This window comes from Polyergus mexicanus, unplaced genomic scaffold, assembly GCF_030449975.1.
Source record: "Polyergus mexicanus isolate NDT 795.1 unplaced genomic scaffold, iyPolMexi1.0 SCAF_10, whole genome shotgun sequence".
NCBI lineage: Eukaryota > Metazoa > Arthropoda > Insecta > Hymenoptera > Formicidae > Polyergus > Polyergus mexicanus.
In genome coordinates this window covers 10515779-10535276 of record NW_027223330.1, presented here as the reverse complement: position 1 = coordinate 10535276, position 19498 = coordinate 10515779, and the positions used below count along the sequence as shown (strand labels likewise).

Below are 19498 nucleotides of genomic sequence, written 5' to 3'. Positions count from 1 at the left end.
CGAGTTCTTTTCGCGTGTGTCCACGCGCCGCTTGAATTTCCTAAATTCACGGGCTGGTTTTGAGCCCGGGTCTCAGAATTTCTCGGCACTCGACATTTTAACAATTTAGCTCCTTCACTCTTCCCTCCCCCATCCCTCCCATCATAACTGCAACACAAGTATGATAATTATGCGTCTTCCTTTTAACAACATCATTTCCTTTGTCACATTGCTCCTTGTGATTTTCATATTTAAAGCGTCATCTCTTCTATGATACCGCGTCATAAATTGACTGAGTTTATTCTTTTTTTCTTTACGAGTATAAGAAATACTCTCGATATTTTGGATCGCGATCGGAGAACCGTGTACAGACTGCATTATGCAAAAAATCATACGCCCCCCGTTGAATGAATAAATATGTATTCCTGTCTCGTATACGCACTACGCCCCTCGCCCTTTGTCCTTTACCCTTCGTCCAGTGAGCTTCGCGACACAGTGCTCATACATAATTTATCGTTCGTAGAATCTGCGCGCTCTCAGCGATAAAACGTTTACTATAATCGGTATACATTGTTATCGCTATCGACGCAGCAGTCGGGACTTGCGTAAACGTGCCCTCTAAATTTGTCTCTCTTGTCCAAGTATTGTTTTTATCGTATTCTTAAATGTCGAAGAATATGAGGTTGTTATCTATTTTCCGTTTTTCACAAATAGATTTGCTTAAAATTGGCTCAAGATATATATACCATTGAAATATGTCCGAGTAGAAGAATATCTTGGGAAAAACTAATTATGAGTTAGAGAAACTGATCAGTTTTTACAATTTTGGATTTAATAGACAATAACTAGGTTTATGACTGGATAAAAAAGATCATGTTTAGATAAAATTCAATTTAAATAGCTATCTATAGATTAGTATATAGATAATCATTAATAATAGTGAAGATTATTTTTTTTGTAAATTTTTCATCCTAATCGATATCTGTAATTAGACAATTTTATAAATATTTTTATTTATTTCAAAGTATAATAATTTCTTAATAAATAAAAATTAAATGTTATTTTCTAGAGAGATTTTGGGAAAACCTAGATGAAAATTCTTTAAAAAAAGCTAATCGTACACAAAAATTCCTTAGAAAAATTAGTTAAATTTACTGAAATAAGAGTCGATGACTAAGATGTAAACGGTAATACTGGTCAAATATTAATCAACAAGAATTAACCAGAATTCTTTGCCACTGATCTTCACTGGTTATATACATTCTGGTTTATTTTCTTTTTGAATAATACTATATATTAGAAAATAATATTGAATTGATAAAACTATATTGAAAATACTATATATTGTATTATCATCTAATCATCACCAGTAGTAATAAATTACCGATAATGTTATCTTTATATTTTTACTTTTACACATATCTAGTATGTCTTGCCAAATTCGGAAAAAAGATATCATGCGGATATGAATTGTTGAGAATTATCGCCTGCAACAAGAAGTTATGACATAAAACTGATCACTTTGACGTCTCTGTAAAACAACAGAGATGTTGATGGACGATTGACGTCAGTAGGTTACACATCGGCTTGCCGCGAGTTAATTTTTTCAATGAATATTCGTTCGCGCACGACGATGACAGCGTTGATATGGCGGTTATTTTGATTGAAATTGTGCGTGACGATTACAGTATTGTTGCAACATGATTGCTGTCAGTTTTTATTATTGCGTCATTAACTCATCAGCAACGTTCAGTCAATATTTGATTACGTAAATATCTGTTTATAAACGCAATAAAATCTTTTTTTAACGTATATAATGAGAAGAATATTTTAATAATTGATCAAAATTTTTAGATATAACATATGTTCTCTCTTACATAAATCTTTTTTTTTTTTTTTTAGATTATCTCATATAAATGCGCTGTTTTTGGAAATATTTCTCCACAATTATAATGCGCAGGTCGTCGACTTTTGATATTATTTCCAATCCCGCACGTATATTTAATAAGGCGACAGCTTATTACGAAATTCCATCGGTTACTGATTGCCACTTACAGTGCACGCGTGCGTAGTTAATTAATCTTTTAATTTAATGCAGGTGGCGGGCGCATAAATTCTGCGATTTCTCAGCGGGAATGTCGGACGTGTTTCGATTATCGTGGAAATCTGGATTTGCGGTTCCAACGATTTCCATTCAGAATCTGGACTGGCGGCTGACCACATTTGCGGTATTACTACTTGCCGAAAACACCTTGAATACCTGTACCAAGAAGACATGTGTATTCATTTGAAACATTACATGACTATTAGGTATGTAATATTAATTTTATACATATAGAAATGTAACTGTTCAATCTTTCATCTAGGTCACGTAAGTCTATTTTATGCGTTCAATGAAGAATTTAGAATTTTAGATTAATTTTAGAGGGGGAAAAGAGAGGGAAGGAGTTGCAATTAAATTAATGTTTAATTAAACAAATATAAATATACGCAATACATATTTCACAAAGTTTATTTATATTTTTTTTGTCGTTAAAAATTTTTATATGCTACTCGTGGCATACAGTTACATGACATCGATGTAATTGTACGCACATTATAAACGTAATTCAAGTTTAAAGAAAACAATGTGTCATGTTCCAATGATAAATAAAAATATGTAACAATAGAATACCGACGATATATACGCTATATAGTTTGCTATGCTACGATAAACATAATTTTGTTGTAAAAATTCGAATACGCAAGCTATCTGTCCCGCATTTATCGATTTGAGTAAAATGTATCGCGCATGATCAAAAATTTTTTTTTTTTTTCTGAATAAGTAAAGTTGGATCACAGAGAGAACAATCAGGAAAAGGTTCAAAAAATAGAAATTCTTTGAACTAAATATATTTTTTATTTTATCTTGATTGCCGAGTCACACGATATATCATATATTAGAATTCATATATTATATACTATGTGAACATCACAAGCTTCATCATGATTATCTTTGCAAGTTACTTTCTCGTAATCAAGTTAAAGTTTATTAATAAATGAATGGACAACAAATACAAAATTTAAAATTTCGTGAGAAATAAAAAAAATTTTTTAAATAGCGATACTTTTGCAATAAATGCGCGTAAATTGCAATATTTCCAATATTTTTGCAATTTGCTTAAATTTGCAATTTAAAATTTTGAGAAATTAAAAATCTTTAAAAATTACAATATTTTTGCGATATAGACAAATGAGACTTTTCAAAATTGTAATGACATTAGAAAAGAAAAAATGTAGATTTATATTGGCTCTTTGACGCTGCTTTATCTTCCTTTATCTTCCATTAAGAAATCGTTATTCTAATAAGGCGCTTTATCGTCACTAAATCCACGCTGCTCGTCGCGGCTGCAATGATTAAAATATTATTTTGCGATAAAAAAGGGGAGGAAAATGAAGCGATAAGCGTAACGAGCCCATCATCGACATAAAAGCGTTTCCATTTAATTACAATCGATTGCAGCAGAGATCGCCTTTGGCATCGACTCCGAGGGTGGGGGAGGGGGTGGGGACCCGAGGGGAAGCGGTTTTATCGGCGGTCAGCCACGGTGGTTCGTACATCGGCGTTAAAACCACCACTCAAATTTGCAGAACTTTTTATTTGTCCCATCCGTTCCGATCCTCCCTCTTTTCGGGAGTTTTTCGAGGGGCTTAAAATTTCAGAGAGTTTTTCTTCCTATCTCTCCTCTTTCTGTCTTCTCCTTCTTCTTTCGCTTCGTCTCCGTCTCTTCCTTTCATTTGGTTAAGAGATTTTTTCCCGTTTGCGAATTCTCGGTAGGTCTCCGCATGATCTCTGCGAGAAGGCAACCAACAGAAAATGTTTGATCTACTTGATGCGATGCCTTTAACAGCTCTTCCGATTCTTTGATTCCCTTTTTTCGAGCGCTCGATCCGACTTTTCCTCGTTATTTCGGATTTCGATCTTACCGGCATTCTTTCTTCCTTTCAGTCCCGTCTCGCGATTTACTTTTGCGTTTCGTTGCATAGTTGTAAACCGAAATGGTTGCTTCAATCTTTAGTTCCTCAGAGATCACCGAGAAGCACGCGAGATTCAATTTTATCCGATAAGAAGAATTTTTACTCCCGCAAAGATTCGGTAAGATTAAGGATGTACGTATCATATGTCAAAACATTGACAAAAACAAGAAAATTTTATAGACTGTTCTACTATTTCTTCCGTGTGAGTATTTGTGCAAAACCTGAGCACAATTCTTTTAACGGTTTGGAAATTATTTAAATTTAAAGTTAGTATTGATTTTTATGGAAAATCGTGTATTGTAGCACTTATTGATAAATTTGACAAGGAAAAAACATTGTCAACGAAGTAAAAATTTTCACATATATTAAGAAAACTCTTAATATATTTGTGCAAAACTTGATTTAGATCTACTCACTCGTTTAAAAGATATATTTACTAAAAATTGTAGAAAAATATTATCTCTCTTTTTCTCTCTGCATATTACTCGTTTTTTTTTTTTTTTTGTTTCTTGCAGTTGATTTCAGGGGGTATTCAAAAGTTTTTGTCATAAATTAGAAAAAATATTAATTACAACTATTTGATTTTACGAAGACATTAAAAACCATATTAATTTGTGATACTTTAATTCTTTTTATAATTCGGATTTTTCTATTTAATTTTTTAAACAGTACAAATGTGTAAGAAATATATATTTTTTTAAGTTTGACAAATTTGTTGCTACTATTGTACAAAACATCCTTAATAGAAACAATTGAAGAAAACCTTATATTTCCGATCCACAAAAAAAAAAAAAAAAAAAAAAAAAATCCGTGTTTTAGAAAGATTTATAAAATGATTGATATATAAAGAGAGCATAACTAAAATTATGTAAAATTCGACGTTATGATAGATTCAGATACAACGGATTTGTCTGCCTCGCGGTTACGCTTCATCGTTCCTCGCAGCTTCTTGCGTGCGCTCGTTTGTCATTTTTTGAGCAAAGTTCATTGCTTCCCGGACCATCGGATGTGAGCTATAAAAAATGTAAGAAAAAGAGAGATGAAGGAACGACGGGGTGAGAAGAAGGTGGGAGAAACACTTTGAAGCTGGAGCGAAACTTTGGAGTTGGCGTTATTGATGTCTTCGGAAGACGTGTGCAAGCGAGAGGGATGGGGGTGGCGAAAAGGGAAAGAGGCAAGTAGGGTAGGTCGGAGTGGTAATCCTAAGAGCAGTCTGAAAGGCTAAATGAGAAATACTTTTCGATCGGGTAGCAGCAGCAGCAGCAGCAGCAGCAGCAGCAGCCTCCGTAGACTCGCTGGCTAGGCTTAAGACTTCATATAACGCCTCTGATCCTCGACATCCTAACCGGGAGTTGAGATTTCGAAGCTTTTATTACGTAACTGCCGATTCTTCTCGGACCCGTTTAAATGATCTAACTTCTGTTATTTATGTATATGAAATTTCGCAATCTTAAGAAGATGAAAATATATATACAAAGCACACATATACAAAAGTATTCTGAATATATATATATATATGTGTGTGTGTGTATTATAGATTTTTGGGGGATTTAATGTTAGATCTAGTATTGGTATACCTTTTTCAACGCGAGTACTTAGGTTTAATCGGTTCTGTAAAATTTTCTATGCATCTCTCGCAGTTTTAAATCTCAGCAGCCATTATGGATAATCGAGGGGATAAGGGTGAGAGAAAAAAAGAACGGTACGAAAAAATTAATTACAGGCACATAACGGGCTGTAACGATATAACGGGTCGGTGTACCGTGTACTACGCGAGGGCGTTCTGTCGGCAGTAATAGTAAATTAGGCAATAAATAATCATGTTTAAGTGGCAAGGTAATTTTAGCTCTGGTAGTCTTACGGCTACCATTAAGGCCATTATTGCGAATCTCTTAATTTGCGAAAAACACTGCCTCCTCATAGAAGAGAAGGGTTGAAAGGAGGGGGCAAAGCGCTCTCAGAGGTGTTAAATGAAGCGCCGCGAGGTTGAAACTGTTCGCCGCATGTGTCGGGATATTATTCATTCTAACCAACCGGCTCTTGACCTTCTTTCGCCGGATTATATTGCTCTCGCTTTTCTTTCTCTCCCGCTTTCTCTTTATCTTTCCCTCGGTCATTGCTACAAACAACTCCGACGATTTATGGCTATTTATCGCGCTCTTTTCAACCGATAATCAACAAGATGGTTTTCTCAAACTTTGTCTAAAATTGGTGCTTTAATTCTTTCTTTACAACAATTTCTAAATATTAATAACTTTTTAATTATAAACATTTGAAAACTTCAAATTTAAAGAAGTGTTAAAATATTGTTTTTTAATTCTAGTTTGCGACTCGATTAGCAATAGCGAATAATGATGAATAAAAGGTTGCGACAAAATTGAAATCCGATCAAATCTTTGCCAAGAAATTATAAAATCTGTATTGATTAAAAAATTTCCTGATGAAGTTTGGCAGATTTCTTTGGAATTATCCAACGCAGCATCTTACTTTTATTTTCATATGTTAATACGAAATTACTGAAGCAAACAGACAAGGCAGCCTCTGCTTTAAGTTTATCTTGTTCTTCTTCCTAAAAGGCGGATATACACTAAGACTCCCCGGGAATACGAAATTTTCAAAGTTGCTTCCCGTTCCAGTCAATGTCTTAAGTCTTACTCCGCTTTGGGTACAGTTCACGTTCTCCGCGGCATAATTTTACATCTTTAGACCTGAATATTTAAACGTAAGTCTGCCATCGCGTTTGAGGATTCGCGGGCGTAGAGATTCGCAGGGGCTGCGCGTAACTTTTACACAATGTTCTATTGTATGAGAATACCTAAAGATTTCGCGCAGCAATGCCGCACGAGACTGTCGCGATGCGTAAAACACGTGCTGCATCCTGCCGACAATAGTGATTCGTATAGCGCACTATTAGCGCGAAGAATAAAGAAACGGAGTTTCTTTTTAGACGATAACGCTGTGGTACACGCTATGAAATTTTTGTTGAATTTATTAGAATTTTAATTCAGGACTTTTATTTATCAAAATATATGACGCGCTAAAAACGAGAAATTTATGAAGAACAACAATTCAACCAATTTATTTGAGGTAAAGTTAATTTATTGAATACATCGAAATTTCCATAAATTGCTTGTTTTAGTACGTTACCGAATTAGAGTCATATCTGCGATCTTTATGCGTATTTTGATATTATCTGTCACAGTCTCTCCGTAATGTTTTTCCTCTTAAGCCTCTCATCCCCCTCTTTCGACGCCTCTCGCACCGCCGGAGGGGTGCTAACAACGCAAGCTGTTAATTATGATTAATCATGTCTCGGAAATTAAAGCGATTAATCTTCCTGTTGTTACCGGCTCGTGAGAGCGCGCCTGTGCTTGTCTGCGCGCATATGTCCAGCGCTTCTGTTTTCCCTGCGAAAGTGATGGGGTGGATCTCCCAATTAGTTGGACCGCTAATCGGCCCCTTAAGACTTGTTCACGACGGTTCACGTACGTCAGATAACGTCGGTAAGCCGCTCGTTACGGTGTAACGACATGTAAGTTACATCGTATCATTATATATTTGCGTTTTCGTATAAGAAACTTCTCGTGATTTCCTGACAGTTCCGATAGAATTTCACATATTTTTTATGTTCTGAAAAAAATTATATTGTATAAATATTTACTATTCCGGTAAGTCAGAGAAGTGCTTAAAAAAAAAAAAAGGGGGGGAAATTCAAGACATAAAATGACACGAGAATAGACACATACGTCGTTTACGCTTGTCGCTGCATCGAGGGGAAGCTAATTGAGCGGAGTTCATGAGCAGGTTCAATAAAGGATCATCATCAAAGAACCTAGAAAACCGCATTATCGAACATTGTTTAAAAGTATCCGCGTTGAGAAAGAAAATTCGACATGTCGAATAAAGGATCGCATTACAAAAAAAAAAAATATTTATTTCGTCATCTTTACAACGTATTTTAATCGCCGGATAGTCCTCTGGATAGCGCATTTTGTACACCTTTTCGCTGCTTTCGATGTGAACCGATGGTGTGAACAAAGGATTCCGACACGATGGTGACTAGTGGCGTAAAAAGTACGAACTATCGCAAATAAATAACCGATGGAGAATGGTCGGGAGAGGTTGGTTGGTTTCTAAGTGCGAAATAGGAATGCACGATAGAGAGGGTGTAAGAAGGATTCGGGGTTGGGGCTTGAAATGAATGCACGGTGCACGAAATGGGTCGGTTGTCGGTGAATAGAAGTGTCGGTGGTGGGAGAGAGAGAGGGTTGGGTATAGGTCCGAGAGCGTGAAAATACGGGGGCGGCAACCCCTTGTAAAAGAAAAATATATAAACTCGAAAGCCCGATAAAGTCAGTGCCTGCTGTTACAACAAGCCCTCTTTCTCTCTCTCTCTCTCTCTCTCTCTCTCTCTCTCTCTCTCTCTTTTACCCGATATTGATTGAATCGCTTTGATGTCTTAAAGCAAAATCGATCGACGTCATATTCCTATTGTTGCAAGCAGGCCAAAGAAAGAAAAACGTGAAATTGATTTTTATGTACTCATTATAAATATCTCTTCATTTTGTTGAAAATAAACCCTGCAAAATATCAGTAACTATAGACACTCGAACAATTTGTAAGTAATAATTGTCACGATTATTAAAAATAGAACATTTACGAAATAATAATGCAATAATAACACGAATAATTATAAATCGAACATTTAATTAAATAAACTAATTAAATAATAACTAATTAATTAAATAAACTAAGACTCAATCGCTTCTTGTAATTTTTTGTAATACAAAAAGTATTTATAAGTTTGACTTTCAAAATAACGTCATAATCACGAACAAATAATGTTAATAATTGAATGCCAGTATAATTAACGGCGATTTAATGAGCGGAAATATAATATTTATCTCTATTTCAATATAATGTATTAAATCTCTTCCCCGCCTCCAACCGTACAGTTGTAACTTCGTTTACACGACCCACTTACACACGACGCCTTACTGACACTGGTTTAGGAACACAACGCGCTGGGTGCTAAATGTCGCGTAAATGTTTCGCGCCGATGTTATGACACGCTAAATCTGTCGGAGAACATGCTAACCCTTAAGGATAACTTTCGTGCTGTGCGTAATACTCCGACAAAATTTGTGTTGTCGCTGCTCATGACGCGCGTATGATTGCAGGGAAAACAGGCGGTTTCTCAATACGAAGTCATACTCGCTGTTGTGTTATTATTGTCGTAGCTCGCAAAGGATTTTCGTGCAGAATGTGATCGATGAGAGAAATTGAAACATGTATGGACATAGACATTTAGCGACAAGGCTAAATGAATAGTAATAATCACACTATTTACAGTGTCATGTCATAGGATTTTAAAGGATGCACTCTCAGAAAGGATTTCTGATAACGAGACAAAAAATATTCTTGACATATTTAATCGTATCACAACCTTATGCGGTATAAAAATAAAACAATTTTAAAATTAAATCAATAATTCCTTTTCTTCTCTCTCGAATTAAATAAGATTGTCTTGCTATCTTGAGACAAGAGTAACATATACAAATCTAAGCTTATATATTCTTGCATTTAGAATAACTTGATGTTAGATCGCTACAAATTTCCATCTTCATCTTTGTGAGAAAATTAACGGGATAGCACCAAGAGCATTTTATTCTAGATTTAAGAATTTTCCATTTAAGATTAAAATATTCCTTTTTCAATGATAAATATGATTGTCGCTATATCGATCCTATTTTATGATAGATTGAAGAGTAATAGCATTAGATCCGGAAATCTTTTCTGTGGGTGTGGTATTATCATGCTGATTACTGTTGCAAAACTGTTATTTAATCAATTTATTATTAATTAATCAATTTATTTATTTTTTTAATCGATGATTCCGAGACAATCTCTTAGATCTCGCAAACCATCAATAGCGATCGAGTACGTGAAAGTGTTATGTGTATTGTCGAATGTACTGTATCGTCTGTCGCAATCGTTTTGTCGAAAATCTGCTCGAATTTGCCGGGAAATGTATTTACCGCAACGAGACGATGCCTGTGTGTCGTGACAAAGTCGTTCAATCAGACGATGTCTCAGAGCTGAGAGAGTAGAAGGAGACGAGAAGCGGTTCGAGAGGATCGACAGCGTCAACTCGCAAGAATGGCGACGGTAAAGCGATGGTGTACAAACTCAAGGAAGGCTGCCGATAAAGTCCACGGATTACAGCTCCGGTTACTCTCACTTCGTTTCGCGTATATTCTTTCAGATTTTTTTTTCTCTTACCCGCACATTTCACCCTTCTTATCTCACTCGTTTCGTTCGAGTTCTCCTTTAAGGATTATACTAGAAGGTGATTTTCCAAGCGAGTCACGTGAAAATGATTAAACAGCGTATACAGAGTGTTTCAAAATAATATGGAAATATTTTCTAGAATTATTAAAAAAATCTCAATCAGGGTGTCTACTCCCTGGAAAAATATCGAAAATCTGGAATATTCTCAGGGATATTTTTTGTACTTAGAAAAATCAGGGAATTCTCATGGAATTTTATTGGGACTCGGGGAAAATATAAAAAAAATTTTTTTTTGTTAATTTTATTCTTACATTGTAAGCAATCGGCAAGCCAAGTGAAAATTATGTGTAAGATATATTATAAATATATATCTATCTCTGTTTATATATTCAATGTCTTAACAAAATATTGAATATGCAGTATATATTCTTTATTGTAATTTTTAGTAATAAAAGAATGAAAATGTGATGCAAGTAAAAAATGTTTATCATATGAAAGCTATTCAGTTTTTTCCAGTACATTCGCAAATTTAGCATTTGAAACTTAAGTGGCTCACTGTGTTTCCTTTGTAAGAGTGAAAAGTATTTGAAAACGCATACAATAAGAGATTTTAATTTATTTTGAAAAGTTGCATCAAAATATTTTTCAATTATTTTCTCAAGTAATTTCGGAAATTTTTTTTTTTTTTTTTTACAAAATTTTAATAGACATTCTGTTAAAATAATGATTTTTATATATAAGGAACAAATAATATATCCGAAAAGTCTTTGTTCTTAGAGTTTTAAAAGAATTGTGACTTGAAGTATGTCGAATTTCAAAAATCATTCATATTTATTTATTCGCCGTTGTAAATTCTCAATTTAGAAAAATCTTTCGCGCAAAATATAGATTTCTCTCTCATCATTTCCTATTTTAAACTTGATTACGTAGGAATTTTTTTTTTTTTAATTCTATAAAATATTTTATTGTCAATATTATTCTGGAGGCATTCTCGAATTCAATATACTATATACGAGTTTGAAGAAATAAATTTATCAGACACGCGCGACATATATTCCCTAACACATGTACACGTACACGTCCCTCGTTCCTTCGCACAGAATGTCCTTGGTAATGGATGAAGGGAAACAAAGGAGCTGGTACGCGCGAGGAAGAATGGCCACGCGGCTATTCAAGTAGTAACGCCTCGTCGATGGTCAGCCGTAGGGACTTTACGCTTTGTACGTGTTTAATTCTTATCATATCGCCGCGTAGTGATAACGTGGTGATTGCATTATTGACAAAAATCATTATTTTATTTCAGTAGCATTTAAAAAATATGCTTTCGTGTGTGTGTGTGTATGGACACAAAAAATTTTAAAAATTTAATTCTAACATAGATCTATATTAATATTATTAAATTATTTTTCTAATTATACAGTGTTAAAAAGAACCATTCAATATTTACATGGTACATAGGATACACACCATACCAAGTAAAAAAATCTTGATAAACATAGATCAGTCAGTTGTCATCAACCGGCGATTGTGGATCTTTGCGATTTGGTGATTTTGTAAAAAGAAGATGCCAAGTGTGTATGGAAATGGAAGGAGGACATTTGGAACACTTTCTGTAAATATTAAGATTAAATAAAGATTTAGACAGATTATTTGGTTCTCACGTCGCATGCGACACGTAGAAGCCAATAAGCCAATCATAATATTAACACAATAAAATGTTTATATCTCAGAAACGGTTGAGCTCTCGACCTATGTTTATTAAGATTTTGTTTTGCTCAGTATAGTGTATCCTATTTACCATATAAATATTGAATATTTTTCTTTTTAACACCCCGTATAATTATTTTTCTCGCCTACGTCTTTTTAGGGGGTTAAAGAAGGCTTTATTAGAATCTCGAATTGAGATTTATTATTTTTTTGGTATAGGGTCTCAAGAAAAATTCATGTCTTGTGCACAGTAATGAGTTTCATAGAAAAATTATTTTCTGTGAAATTGACGCACTACTAATCGCGTTTAGCTCTTAATAGCACACGCTAATTATTATATTAACTATGATTAACTAATCACACGTGAAATGCATGATCATAAATCATAACATTATTATATGGCCTCTTTTCTTCTCTCTTTCTCTCTCTCTCTCTCTCTCTCTGCTTCTCTCTTTTTTTATTAGAACTGTTTCGCAAAGTTTACCGAGATTGATTTGCGAAATGCATTTAGAGATTTTCGAGACGCAGATAAAGTCGTTAAATCGTTGAGGGAAGTACGGCCAGTTCATTAATTTTAGCGAAACAATGTAGCAATAACAATGGAGAATCGTTGCAATCGGGCGCGAGAGATCTCTCACTTGAAGCGTATCTTCTACAATATTACGCAATGCAGCGTTAATCCGCAAAATTGCACTCGTCACTACGGAAATCTATAAGTTATAACGCTTCCATTTCTTACTCTACAAACGATTGACTACCCGTGTTGATCAAAATTAATTTTTCCATTATCAAAGATATGACATCCGGTATGAGAGAAAATATTTTATTATTTTTTTCTTAATACTGTTAAAATATATATTAAAATATATTTTTCGATCGATATTAAAATATTTTGCTAGATGCGAATTATAATCGAGATTGAAATTTGTTATAGATGAAGTTACGCTATATTGATAAATAATAATATTAATAAATCATAATCCTCGATTGCAATATGCATTTCCGTAGTGTAATATACCTTTTCATTGCGTATTAATTTGTGTATAGTAGAAACAGTTGCATTTGTATGTGTGTCCTTTAGAACCGTTAAGTAATCTCTTATTAATAACTATATTTAGCAGAAGTCTTCATTTGAAAGACAAATTATGCAATCCGTCTTTGCAAACTGTTTCACGTTTGGATCGTTCCATTACGTGTTGATCGTATACGATCAATCGTTTGCTAGCTTGCAGGAGTTCTATCAATAAGTAATAATTTAACGTTTGCAGAGAAAATATATATGCGTTTGATATATTCAATATATCCGGAAACATCTACAAATTATAATAAGTAATAGTCTCTCGTAATTACTCTAAATATAAAGTTTTAATTTTATATATTTCACATTTTAAATCAATAAATTATTTTTAAATCTTTCTCTCTCTTTCTCTCACGCTATCTTGAAAAAATCCGCTACTAAAATCAAAATCGAACGTTCTTCGAAACATAAAATCTAAAAGGCTGCAAATAAATTCCGGTGAGGAATGTATTGCTTCTCGAATGTAACAATACATTGAACTTGCGGAAAAAAGTGGGAATATTTGCGAAGTGCTGAAATATCGTCCGCGCACGTCGATCCGCACGGCAAGCCGTAAATAAGGGATACATCCTATATATCAGTCGGTCATGTATATAAAATATCCGTAAGCAGCGGGAGTTGGAATTTGATCGGACCATAACTCTCGTTATCAAACATTCATTCACCATTGACTAATAGATGCGACGGTATGCCTGTCGAATCGACCAGGTAGCATTCCACTGGATGTAGAACACGTCGTGTACAAAATGCGCTCCTAGATGCGAGAACGCGGACATACGATGACGATGACCGATCAGTGGTTAACATATCGTATTCTAGAGGTTTAAATATTTTTTAAATTTATTTCTTAATTCGCGTCTTGCTGCTTCAGATGGCACATTAAGTTTTACATTTATAATTTTTTATATAGCGTAAATGAACCTCTTAGATATGACAATTAAAATTGCAGTTATACATAAAAATAGAATAGCATGTGAAAGTTTATAAATACCTAAATAAAAGTTACATCAAATATATATACACATAAAAAAAGAAAAAGAATTAAAGTCAAGACAACTTTGATTGTAACTCATTGATCCCTTAAAATTAAAATTAAAATTAAAATCAGAATTGAAATTAAAATTGAAATTGAAATTGAAATTGAAATTGAAATTAAAATTGAAATTAAATAGTATTAAGTATTGCAATCAAAAATATTTTAAATTATAAGTTTTTAAATTACACGCGTTCTAGTTAATTAAGCTCTTGTACTGCTGTAGTAGAGACTTAAATAAAGATTGATAAATTTTAACGCGTTTATTTGATATTCGATATCATTCGTTGTAAGAGAGAATATTTTTATTATTTTTCTTAATACTACAGAAAAAATAAAAAAATATTTTTTCGCTTTAATATTATAATATTTTACTAGATGCAAATTATGGAAATTGTTTGTATAAATACATGTGTACAAATGTAATAAGCCTTTATCATATGCGCAATTTCTAATGCATGTACATATACAACATATGAAAATATATAATTTATATTAATGTTACAAGGTAATTGAAATAATGGAATTTATCTTGATGGAAACAGCGTAAGAATTATACATGAGTTATATTAAAAATTTATTTGTGGGGAATAAATTTAAATTAAATATTTTAATTCCCATAATGCGTAGAAAGACATAAAGATCGTCAGGTTGACCTAGAAAAATCATTCGATCTTAATTTCTAGATCATATATTCTCGTGCTCAAAATATGCTTCTATTGATTCGTACATAGTATTTGGCGCATTACACGTAAATTGATACTTAATACAATAGTTAGTATTGCATTATTTAAAAGTTCCATTTTTAAACCGACCAACCATTAATGATTTTATCTACAGTGTAAAAAAAACTTGATTGAGACTCATTTTTTTTTTTTTTTTTTTTAAATTTATACGGCAAGGGCTACATCGCGTTCTGATAAAAAGACTTCGTTTCTTCTTTTAGGGATCTTTGGAAATCTCTTTCGGATAAAGAATCGAGTGAAATATATTCGAACCGTTGCAAAATATCTGTGCCGGATATTGCGGCAAAGTCGATATCTCAATATGAGGCAAGCAAAGTCGATTTCATCTCTTTATCCTTTTATTGATATCCAGAGAATGCACTGTGTGCATCAGTTGAGTTAATACCCAGTCTCCAAACATAATCCCGCGTCATCATTTGTTGTGCATTTTGCAAAGAAACATAGTGACATATTTATTATCTCTCTCGTTGTTAAAATCTTTATTTTTTTTTTCTCATTGTATACTAGAAAATGTATATCAGAAAAATTTATATTTTTTTAAAATTATTTTTCTGCCGAGTTACATAAAAAATGATTAACATAATAATTTGCTTTTTTTATTAAAAAAAAAAAAAAAAAAAAAAAAAGACATACAAAGTTATTAAATTATTCGGGAAATACCATGCATGAATAAGCTATTGTTTACATTATATTAATTATCTTGAATGTATTATTTCGCGTTCGAAAAAATTGCGTTTTCCAAAAGTTCAATATCGGAGGAGAATACCTTTTTTTTCGGACAAATTAACACGTTTAAGCGACGATCGATGCTTGTAATGTTTTTATTATCTCGCATACCTTCGTCAATTTAGCGATGGGATTATATCGTTATATGCGATCATCATTTCATTTTAACGCTACTGCCGATAGATACGATCCCCGCAAGAGGGAAGCTGCAATAGCCGTTTCGTGTTTCCTTTTTTATCAATCACGCTTTTACTCGATGATCGTCGTGCTATCGGTTTTCCCAACGGTGGCCGATCGATGACACCCATTTACCTAGCCACAATCTTTTCTCACGAATGTACGCATTCAAATATTTAATTCTGAGAAGAAACGAGAGCTTCCGAGAAAGTTAAATTTGTAATAAAAATTAAACATTTTGTCGAATGATAAATAAATTTCAAAAATTGCGTATTTATGCAAATAAGATGAAACTCGTTAGGATTCAACTTGTAACAGGCGTTAAATATGTGTTAAAGTAGGATTTTCTTCTCTCCGACACTTCCTTTTCGTTTTAGGGATCGTTATGCATTTTTTCGATGTGCGTGTGTATGTGTATGAGCCTTAATTTTTGTATTTTCTTTTCAATAATCAGTATTAAATATATTTATCAAATTTGTATATATGAGAAGTTTATTACATTTATTAAAAATATTAGCGTTGAATGAAATTTTATCATTTATTTAAGATTTAATCCTTTTAAATAATGTGGAAGAGTTGCCTCTTTTACTGAAAAAGTTGACAAATTGTTTTTAGTAAACGAAACAATTAACTCTGTGTGCCCACATTGACAAATTGCTCGTATAGAAAGAAACAGAATAATGTCAAACGGAATGTCAAAGAAATAGTTTATTGAAAAAAAAAGAAGATAAAAGAGAGGAAAAATTGGTTATTTTTGTGTCCATGATTGAAACAAAAACTTCCCAACAACGCGCGGAAAATTCCTGCGTGCCGTTACGTACCCCCCTGCTTGTAGTAAAGTCCTCTCCCTGGCAAAAGGTTGGCAGGCAAAACGAAAAGAAAAAAACGCCGAGAGCGCGAAAGGAGAGAAAAATAACAGAGAGAAAAGCGACGCATTTTATTTCGAATTCCTATACGGCCACTAAACAAGTTCGCTCTTTCGCGGGGCGGGGGGCACCGTCAACCGTCAAAAAATTTATTGGTCGTCTCCACGCCGCTTATCGGTGACGTTTATCGCGCCGCAATATTTTCCTCCCGAAATACGACTCGTGCGCCCCCTTCTCCCCTCTTGCTCCCTCTTTTTTTGTCAGTCGTCGACGCCGTTATATCTGCGCGAGCGCGCGTCTCCCTTCGGTACCGCGCGGGGATCCGTTCCTCTCTTTTTTTTTATTTCTTTCTTTCTTTTTTTTTTAATTTTCAGTAACCGCGTCAGAGCCCTCTCGACCTGTCGGGAAGCCAAAATTGTCGGGGATCGATCGATCTGGCCGACCGAGCGTTCCGATAGCCGTCCCACGAGTGTTTCCGCGCGAAATCCAGTTAAATACAGTACGGTCACATTTTCGATCGTATGCAAATGTAACGTGGATTGAAACATGATTCTTTCGACCATAGGATATCCGGGGATCGAAAAAGAAGGGTGACATTGACGGAACGAAATTGTCCTTCACGTATATTACGCTATGCATGCTTGAGTGATTGCGTCCGTGTTTCAAAACCGTTTTTAAGGCTCTCTATAAAAGCAACTATAGAAGCATGATGACATTAAAATCTCCAAAGCGCCTCCACCCAAGGTCAAAATAATGGCACCATCTTATGATCCCCTTAGAACCGAAAAACTTTTGCCTGAAACATTTCTTTCTATCTTGCTTTATTTTTTTTAGATATTTAGGTGTCTCAATATAAACGCCCCACTCTGTATAGATATATACGGTATCTGTATGATTATCTTGAAAATTATATTTGTGACGAGAAAATCATATGCGGAATCTTTCTGATCATCAAAATATGGTGCCTAACCACAGGGATAACTCTTAATCCTTCAATTTTCAACGTAATCGATCCTTCAATTTAAATTTACACGGATATTGATAGATTTTCATTATAATCTATATAAGTTTATAAGATCAATACATGGCATTGGTAACCAAAAGTCTGACGGAGTCTATCGTATCTGGAGATACGAAATATATGCAAAATCGATCTTGTTCTTCATGCTAGATTAGCGAGACGTACATTGAAACATATATCTTATCTAATTTTCGTATCAATTCGATATCAACTAATTTATTTTCAAAACGCAAAGTAAAGAGTCAATCCCTGTTATTATTTTCGCGTTTATCTCTATTTAAGAAATAACGCGTTTTTCAGATCGAACTTTCGTCCTCGTATAAACGATGAGTGTGTTTGTATGTATTTTGATTAAAAGAGCTGTACAATTTTCAGCTTCACCGATCGGTTACGCCGTTCGAAACACGATTCTTTTGGTTACGAAAAACGAACCAACAGTATCGAATAACGCGAAACTAGGAAAATTTAATTTTCTGTATTTCGTCGGGTTAAGTGGATGGATTAGTTTTCAAGTTTTACTAGAGATACTTTTATGAGACGAACACACACATAGATAAATATTCGAAAACTAAAATTTTAACATTAATATTTTTACACAGATATTTTATTATATATAATGAAAAGAAAGTATATAAGACATGTAATAATGTATCAGCAAGTAATAAAAATATTTGTGCGAAACACTTTTTATTTTGCAAAAAGAATTTGACTACAAAATGTTCTATGGTTTGAAAGATTGCGTGTACGCTTGACACTGATAATTATCTTGAAAAGAATAGCCATGCTGGAAAGTGATTTCGTTTATTCGCGCGAGATAATGGGGCGTATTGTCACGAGCAGAAACTGACGTAATCGTCGTGCGTTCGCTAAAGCGTTCACGGCAAATTCAAGCCAGGCCGCGCGATCGCGAGTGTTAAAATAGAATAACGTGTACACGCGCTAAAAGTTATATGGAAAAAAGAAACAAAAAAAAAACGGAAAAAAGAATGAACTATACAGTAAATTCTTGACACGGCAAATCGTGAACCGCATCTGGTATTTTTCCGCGCTGCGGAATAGAAAAAGAGTCACGTGAACTTCGGAATAGAATCGCGAAACAGGCGAGATATTTTGATGAAATTATGCGTGCGACAATTTCGAGGAGGAGCGAAAGGGGGGAGAAGAAAAACTTTTCATATTTGACTTCGAGAAATTGATGTTAGCGAGCGTTTGTGTAGATCTCTTTAGTATGCGTGTTGCGTTTCTCTATCTAAATTTAAGAAAATTAATTTAATTAATTGAAAATAATAACATAACAAACAATCTTTGAGTTTAATTATTCTTTGGAGTATAAGTTTGGGTAAATGTTAGGTGTAAGTTAATTGAATATTTACCTAAATTTGACGCAAAATCTTAAATTTTAATATTGTTAAATTATCCGTTACTTCTTTGTTGCTAAAATAAAATTGATTTGAAGCTAAAGAACTGTCAATTATTTTAAAAGCAAGTTTAAATTTATAATTCTTTAATTTTCAAATCGTGTGATCTGACGATAATATAAATAGCAAGAAATATTTGCACGAGATTTCTGCGACAGAAAGCCACGGTTGTCATTCGTGTTATCGCACGCGCGCCATTAAACATATCGAAACGCGAGATTTTCATCGATACGCTATCACGAGCAAAATGATCCGGAAAGATCGAAACTGTTAAACGGTAATTATGTAGAGAATAAAAGCCGTATAAATGCGAACAAACATTACGATGACGTCTGATTAAACAGGCCAAACTCTCGATGATCACTGGGCTCTCGGCAATCGAATCATCCTCAATCCGTTTGCAAATAGAATTGTTTATTTCGACGCGTTATTTGTATTG

General features: G+C 33.9%; 1 long non-coding RNA gene across 2 annotated transcripts in view; it reads left to right on the top strand.

Annotated features, from left to right (window-relative positions):
• LOC138937169 (uncharacterized) overlaps nt 1-19498 on the top strand; it is a 38663-nt gene that overhangs the window by 2478 nt on the left and 16687 nt on the right. For both annotated transcript variants that reach the window (XR_011447474.1, XR_011447473.1), the window contains exon 2: nt 2078-2289. This is a non-coding gene — a long non-coding RNA (uncharacterized lncRNA). The remainder of the gene's footprint in view (nt 1-2077; nt 2290-19498) is intronic.